Source organism: Theropithecus gelada, chromosome 6 (assembly GCF_003255815.1).
Source record: "Theropithecus gelada isolate Dixy chromosome 6, Tgel_1.0, whole genome shotgun sequence".
In the NCBI taxonomy this organism is placed as follows: domain Eukaryota; kingdom Metazoa; phylum Chordata; class Mammalia; order Primates; family Cercopithecidae; genus Theropithecus; species Theropithecus gelada.
In genome coordinates, this window is record NC_037673.1 from 156,923,584 (window position 1) to 156,931,129 (window position 7,546).

Genomic DNA, 7,546 nt, shown 5'->3' on the forward strand with positions numbered 1-7,546 from the left:
GCTCCACAGCAAGAGCATCTGGTTAACAGCTGGTAACGGACACAAAATTTATAGTCAGAATTTTAATACAGCTATGCATTTGAATTCTAACGTTGGAACCACTGCCTTAATCAAGTCAGATAACCTCATAGATGGTGTTTTATTTTCTAAAAAATTGGGAGAGTATTACCTGTACTGCCTTTACCCCAAAGTTGGGATACTAACTCATAAAGATGTTTGATAGGAAATTATTACTAATACTACATAAACACCATTTGAGAATGAAAGTTTGTAGGCTCAACAAACATTCATTCAACAAATATTTGATAAGCATCCATTATGTGTCAGTCCCCAAGCAAGGTGCTGGGGATATAGAGGGAAACAAATAGGCTTGATACCTACCCTCATGAAACTTAGAGTCCTCCAGTTGGGGATGAAACAAGTGGTTACAAGTGAAATGAGTGTTATAGAAAACAAAAAGTATAAACTGGGCAGTAAGGGGAAGGCCTGGGAAAGTGATGTTTCAGGTGAACCCTGAGAGATTAGTGAGACTTGTCTGAATGTAGGGGAAGTGTGACCTTAGAAAATGGAAGAATGATAACATGTGGAGTGGAGTTTAGGGTGTTGATACACAGATGGCTGGAAAGGAAACTTCCATCCACTGCCCCTTGGGTCAGATGTGTCAGCAATCAGAAAGGTGAGGAAACTGCTTAGAATGCCTGGAGGTCATTCAGAATCTAAAGGGCTCAGGAAAGCCCCTCTCCTAGGGTAGAGTGGTAATATCTGTGTGTTATCCATGTGGCTCCATTATGACAGAGGTTGAAATCACTGGTATGCTCTCATTGGTTAGAAAAAAAAAAAAAAAAAGGTTAATGAAAAGTATAAGAAAGGCAGTGGTGCTATACCTGGCAGTGTGAAACATTTAGTAAACACTACTGACTGAATGAATGGGGGCAAATGTTTTCCCAACTTTTGAAGGATACCTGGAACCTAGGTTTCCTAAAGCCTAGCAGAGTTCCTGGGTCCTTGTCCTATGGTTCCTTGCAGTGCTGATGGTTTCATGTAGCAGGCAATGCAAAATACTTCTGAAGTGGCAGTTCTACGAGCTGTGGGAACTGTGTCAAGCTAGAATGGGGCTTAGAACTTCCTCTCCCTAGCCTCTGTCTTTACTCTCTGTCTTGAATTCAGTCTACGGACATTTGTGTTTGAGATGGAGTCTCGCTCTGTTGCCTAGGCTGGAGTGCAGTGGTGCAATCTCAGCTACCGCAATCTCCACCTCCCAGGTTCAAAAGATTCTCCTGTCTCAGCCTGCTGAGTAGCTGGGACCACAGGCACGCACCACCACACCCACCTAATTTTTGTACTTTTAGTAGACATGGGTTTTCACTATGTTGCCCAGGCTGGTCTTGAATTCCTGGCCTCAGGTTGTCTACCTGCCTTGGCCTCCCAAAGTGCTAGGATTAGAAGCGTGAGCCACCGCACCGGCCACAGTCTATAAACATTTATTACCTATTATGAGTATGGGGACAAAGAGATGAACTTCTGAATGAGAACACAAATTACACTAGGAGGCAAAATACAATTAAGTGCCATAGGAAAGGTGCAAAGTGTGAACATGAAAGAGGATTTTCCCCTTCAATTTCATTCAATTCATTTCACATCTACTCACATCTAGAGAACATGCTAGTATCCATCTAGAGAAGATGAATGATATGACATGGATGGCCACAGAGTGGGGCAGCCATGAGGCAGATGTGGCAGATTGGCTTGTTCCACAATTGTCCAAACTCTTCTTGGTGTGCCCTCCTACACAACAGAGACTAGAAAGCTAAAAATCCATTTCTTAGACTCCTTGCTATTGGGGCTCCCATTAAAATTTAGGTTTAGCTAGTCCCGTGCACCTGGGAAAGACCTGAATTCAAAATTGTGTTAAGAAAAACAAAAAACCAAACACAAAAACAGTTACGTGAAGAGGCAGCAGCCTGGGAGGAATCCACTTTGCTAATGGTAACCTGGAAGGTGCAGTGTGACTCTGGAGTTCTGCCAGTTCCTGATCCCCAGATTACACCTAAGATGTTGCGTTCCTGTAGTCAGACTGGGCCAGTCGCTGGCCTGCTGACTGTGGCAGAAGTAACTGTTCCCTTGGGGTGGTGGGGTTAGTACGACGGTGGGCTTTGGGACTCATTCGTGCAAGCCCAAGCCAGAACTTGTTCTGCAATGGTTCCGAGTTTATTTGATTCTTTTTATTAAATTCATGTCTGCTTAAAATCCTAACTGACATGTCATGTTGTGAACTATAGGTGCTGTGAAAGTCAGGGAAAGGAGATGAGTGTGGATCAGAACAAGCAGAGAAGAAATCTAGAGGACTGCCTTCTTTCCTCTTTCTATCCACCTCCTATGCTCAACCCCATTTCAATCCTACTATCAACCTTCAGATTAATCAGTTGATTAAATATCAGCAACAATGCACCAGGCACTCTGCTTGATGTTGGGGTCACAGTGATGAACGAATAAGGAAGGTCTCTGCTTCCACAGAGCTTACGAGACAAATGTGAAACCAGCAACCAAATAAACATATAATTCAAAATTGTGGTGAAAATAAGAGGAAAACATGGGAAAGAATAATGGTATGAAGTCTGTGAGATAACCTATTTTGATTGAAAAGTCTAGATGATCTCTTCAGTAGGTGATATTTAAGCTGAGTCCCAAAGGACAAAAAAGGGCTAGTCGGCCGGCAGACGCAGTGGCTCACGCCTGTAATCCCAGCACTTTGGGAGGCCGAGGCGAGCGGATCACGAGGTCAGGAGATCGAAACCATCCTGGCCAACATGGTGAAACCCCGTCTCTACTAAAAATACAAAAAAATTAGCCAGGCGTGGTGGGGGGTGCCTGTAGTCCTAGCTACTCGGGAGGCTGAGGCAGGAGAATGGTGTGAACCTGGGAGGCAGAGTTTGCAGTGAGTGGAGATTGTGCCACTGCACTCCAGCCTTGGCAACACAGCAAGACTGTCTCCAAAAAAAAAAAAAAAAAAAAAAAAGGGCTAGTCATACAAAGGTGGCCAAGGTGAGGAGGGGTGCCAGGCAGAAGAAGCAGGGTATGTACAAGCTACCTTAGTCTTTCTAAACATCTTTCTAATGCTTCCCTGTGTAACAGAGGATAAAGCCTAAACTCACCCTTTTTTTTTTCTTGTTGAGGGGACTGTCCTATGCATTGTAGGATTATCAGGATCTCTGGCCTCTACCCACTAGATACTACCTGCTAGTAGCAGCCCCCCCTCAACCCCAGCTGGGACAACCAAAAATGTCTTCAGACTTTGCCAAATCTTTCCAGAGGGGCAAAATTGCCCTCTATTGCAAAGCACTGTCTTATAGGTAAGCTCTGCTTTGGTCAGGGTGGTTTTCTCACTGACTCCCAAATGCACCATCAATGTTTACATTTCTGCACCTACATATGCCGTTCCCTCTAATTACTATATCTTCTTCAGCCTCTCCACAAAGCCTTACCCATATTTCTACCACAAATCCATGGCTTTTTCCATTGGGGAACTCTGTTTGGATGACTCTCATGTGTTTTGGGTGGTAGGGGAAGAAAGGTCCATCCTAGTGCTCTATCTGCTCTCTGGCTACAGCAGCAGGGGCATGTGAATTACGTACCCTTTCCTTTTCTGCCCAGTTAGGAGTTGAATTGGTGGGCATGAGACCCAAGTGAGCCAATCAGAGTCTTTCCACGTGATCTCCATAAGAGTGCATTGCTTTTCTTTTGAATTGTTGACTGCAAAGAGGTAGCCCCTGGACTGCCACTAGCCGTGTTTTTCTTGACACTTGGAGAGAGCCTGCTTATGGCAGGAGACAATGACATCAATACACAAATAGAAGTAGATCCAAGAAGAACTGAAAGGTGGAGCAAGTGCCATGACTACATTATTAAAGCCCTTTTTCCAGATACTTGTGCTAAAACAGTCTCATTCGCGTATTCTTTTTCTCTTTCTTTAAGCTAGTTTGAATAGCTTCTGTCAGTTACCATGGAAAGTCCTAATCAATATCCTTCAATGCCTAGTCCCCCAAATCTTTCCTCTTTTATGAAGTCCTCTCAGCATAATAGTATGAAGAAAATGCCTTCTTTGCATTCTTAACTGGTGGTTTGGTGGATCCCAGCAGCCATGCATCTCTTCCCAACTCTGAGTTTAGTGATGTCATGTTGGTAATGTGAAAGTAATCACACCATGAAATCAACAAATGCTACAAATCAGAGCAGTTCCCTCTACCGCAGCCCCCAGCCTGTTCACCAGCACATCACTGCCTAAATCCCTTCACAACTGTATCACCCATTTGGATAGTAATCATGTAGTGATTTGTGACACTTCTTGCATTTTGAAAATGGTGAGATTGGGAGGACAAGTACCATTTATGCTGCATCTGAATCTTCAGAATCTCAAAGAAGGAAAGGTCCTGAGAAATAATTTGCTCCACAGTCTTCATTTCATACCCAAAGACAAAGAGGTCCAGAGATCTTCAGTGACTTAATGGTTGTGGAGCCAAGAAGAAAGTCTTCTGACTTACACTCATTATTTAAATGTAGGCTTTTTTTTTTTTTTTTTTTTTTTTTTTGCCATTTTCAGCCTTTTATTTTCTCCAATTTTGGTATAAAATAGTATTTTAAAACTATTGTTGAATCATTCCAAACAGCTGATAGCCAAGATCCAAGTTCTCAGATGCTTACTTTTAATAAGGGTCTGTGAGGTTCTCCAGAATGAGATAATTCCAGATGGTGCTCACCAATGTGGCAGTACTGGGGAGACAGCTATTCATAGAGAGGACTTGCTGCCATTCCACAGACTTCTAAGCCCTCAAGTCTGGAGAACTGTACTCACTGTTGTAATGCCATATGAGGGAAAAGATCAAAATAGCCCAGGTTTAAAAGACCATGTCGAAGTGAATGTTGGCTGCTCTGTGTATCGTCACTTAGAATGAAACAAGATCAACCCAAATGAAAGCTTGCTGATTTATAAAAAATTAAAAATACACAATTTATTTTTTGATATAGCCATTCTGTTTCCAGGAACTTATTCTGGAAGTGTGCATATGGATATTTATTGCAACCTTGTTTAATAAAGGATTGGAAACCATCTAAATGCCCAGTAATAGGGAGCTGATTAAATAAATCACTATACATATCCACACAGAGGCAGAATTCTATATCTTATATGGAATGATCTCTGAGCTATACTGTTTAGTGAGAAAAATAAGGAGCAGAATAATGTACATAGTTTGCTACTATATACCTTAATAAAAGAAAGGCAAGGAAAACACACATGGGTATAAAAACAATTATTTTTGGAAGGATATACAAGAAATTGTAACCCATGAAGTTGTCTCTGGAGATGGGAACTGGAAAACAGTTGTCAGAGGGAAGCTTATTCACTGCTTGTCTTTTGGAATGATTTGATTTTTAAAACCATGGGAATATGTTACTTATTCAACATCCCTCCCTACAAGAAAATAAAAAAGTCTATGCTGTGTTGTAGTTTTTGGAAATTCTTTTGCTCTTATGGATGAGCTGGATCTGGGGATGTGCCAGAGTTTGGATAGTTAATAATAGTAATCCCTCTACAATGATACACTTCTTTAAAAAAATTTTAAAATAGCTTTTTGTTCCATCTTTCAAATTCGGGACAAGTATTTCCCTCATTATACATCTGAAGGAACTGAGTGAGGCACAGAGGCAAGTCATCTTCCCAAGGTTACACACTGAATAAGGGTCGGAGTTGGGATAACCAAAATCTTGTACCCAGCCATAAGTTCTTTCTACTAGACTATATTTAGCTGGGCAGAGGGTATCAACAAGTGAGTAGTTTTCATGGGAAGGAAAAGAAGAACCAGAGAGTTCTCAGAGGCTCTTCTTGCTTTAGGTTTTGTTTTGTTTTGTTTTGAGATGGAGTTTTGCTCTTGTTGCCCAGGCTGGAGTGCAGTGGCGTGATCTTGGCTCACCGCAACTTCCGCCTCCCAGGTTCAAGCGATTCTCTTGCCTCAGTCTTCGAGTAGCTGGGATTACAGGCATGTGCCATCATGCCCAGCTAATTTTTGTATTTTTAGTACAGACAGGGTTCCACCATGTTGGTCAGGCTGGTCTCGAATTTCTGACTTCAGGTGATCCACCCACCTTGGCCTCCCAAAGTGCTGGGATTACAGGTGTGAGCCACCACGCCCGGCCCCGTTTCAGGTTTTAAGAAAGTTAAAGCTCTGACTGGGCGTGGCGGCTCACGCCTATAATCCCAGCACTTTGGGAGGCCGAGGTGGGTGGATCACCTGAGGTCGGGGGTTCAAGACCAGCCTGGCCAACATGGAGAAACTCCGTCTCTACTAAAAAAGATACAAAAAAATTAGCTGGGCGTGGTGGCACATGCCTGTAGTTCCAGCTACTCAGGAGGCCGATGAAGGAGATTCGCTTGAACCCGGGAGGCAGAGGTTGCGGTGAGATTGCACTCCAGTAGCCTAGGTAACAAAAGCGAAATTCCGTTTCAAAAAAAAAAAAAAAAGTTAAAGTTCTGAGACAGAGTCCTAGTGCAGATGAAATCAGACCAAAATAGGTATCACTTACATTCAACAAGAATTGACCCAGAAAAGCTCCAATCGGTTTCCAGATGTAACTCGAAGGACCTCAGCTGGAAAGACTTCATTTTGGAATCTGATGCAAAAAGCTCTTGCTGAGGTTTCTCAACTCAGTGTGTGGATCAGAAATGAACTAGTATTTGATTTGAGAAAATGCCCTGCTAAGTTCTAGAGGCTTCTGCTTTGTAGAATCAGGTTCTGAGGAAAGTAGCCTATGAATGAGTCCAGAAACAGACTTTGCCACATTTTGCCAGCATGATTTTAGGAGGGAATATAAGAAATAAAGGATCCATCTTTGCCTTTTGGCTGGGAAGAAAAGTAAGAGTCCCACATTAAGGAAATGAGACATGATTAAACTATATAAATGAGATATTGCTAGCGGCTGAAAAGGGGTATTTTATCTGTTAGCTGTTCTGAAGTAGAAGGAGACTAATTTCTCTAAATCTTGTATTTCAAAAGACTTCTACAGATGTCCTTTAAATAACACTCAGAAGACTATGTCTCATCCACTTAATTTACATCCAGTAAATTTATTTTATTGACAGTAAATTAAAAGTCTTGAAGTATTCAAGAGTGTCTAGTGTGTTACTACTTGTGAAGAAAAAAAGGTTACACACACACACACACACAATGTACCCAGGCACCCATGCACATACTTGTTTATTAATAACTATCTCTTTAAAGATCCATAATCTGGTAACAGTAGCTGCCTCTGGGGAGATTCCAGGATAGGATGGGAGTCACAGCTTTCACTGTACTGTTGCAATTTACCATATGCATGTATTACATATTAAAAATAAGACACTCTAATAAAAGCTCAAAGGGAAAAACAGAGATTTGGTGGCTACTCTGTAACCAATTAAGTAAATTTAGCACTACCAAGGATGTAACAATTTGGCATTATATACCTACTAACCTGAATCAAATGATACTAACCTGAATTGAATAAAGCCTTTTGA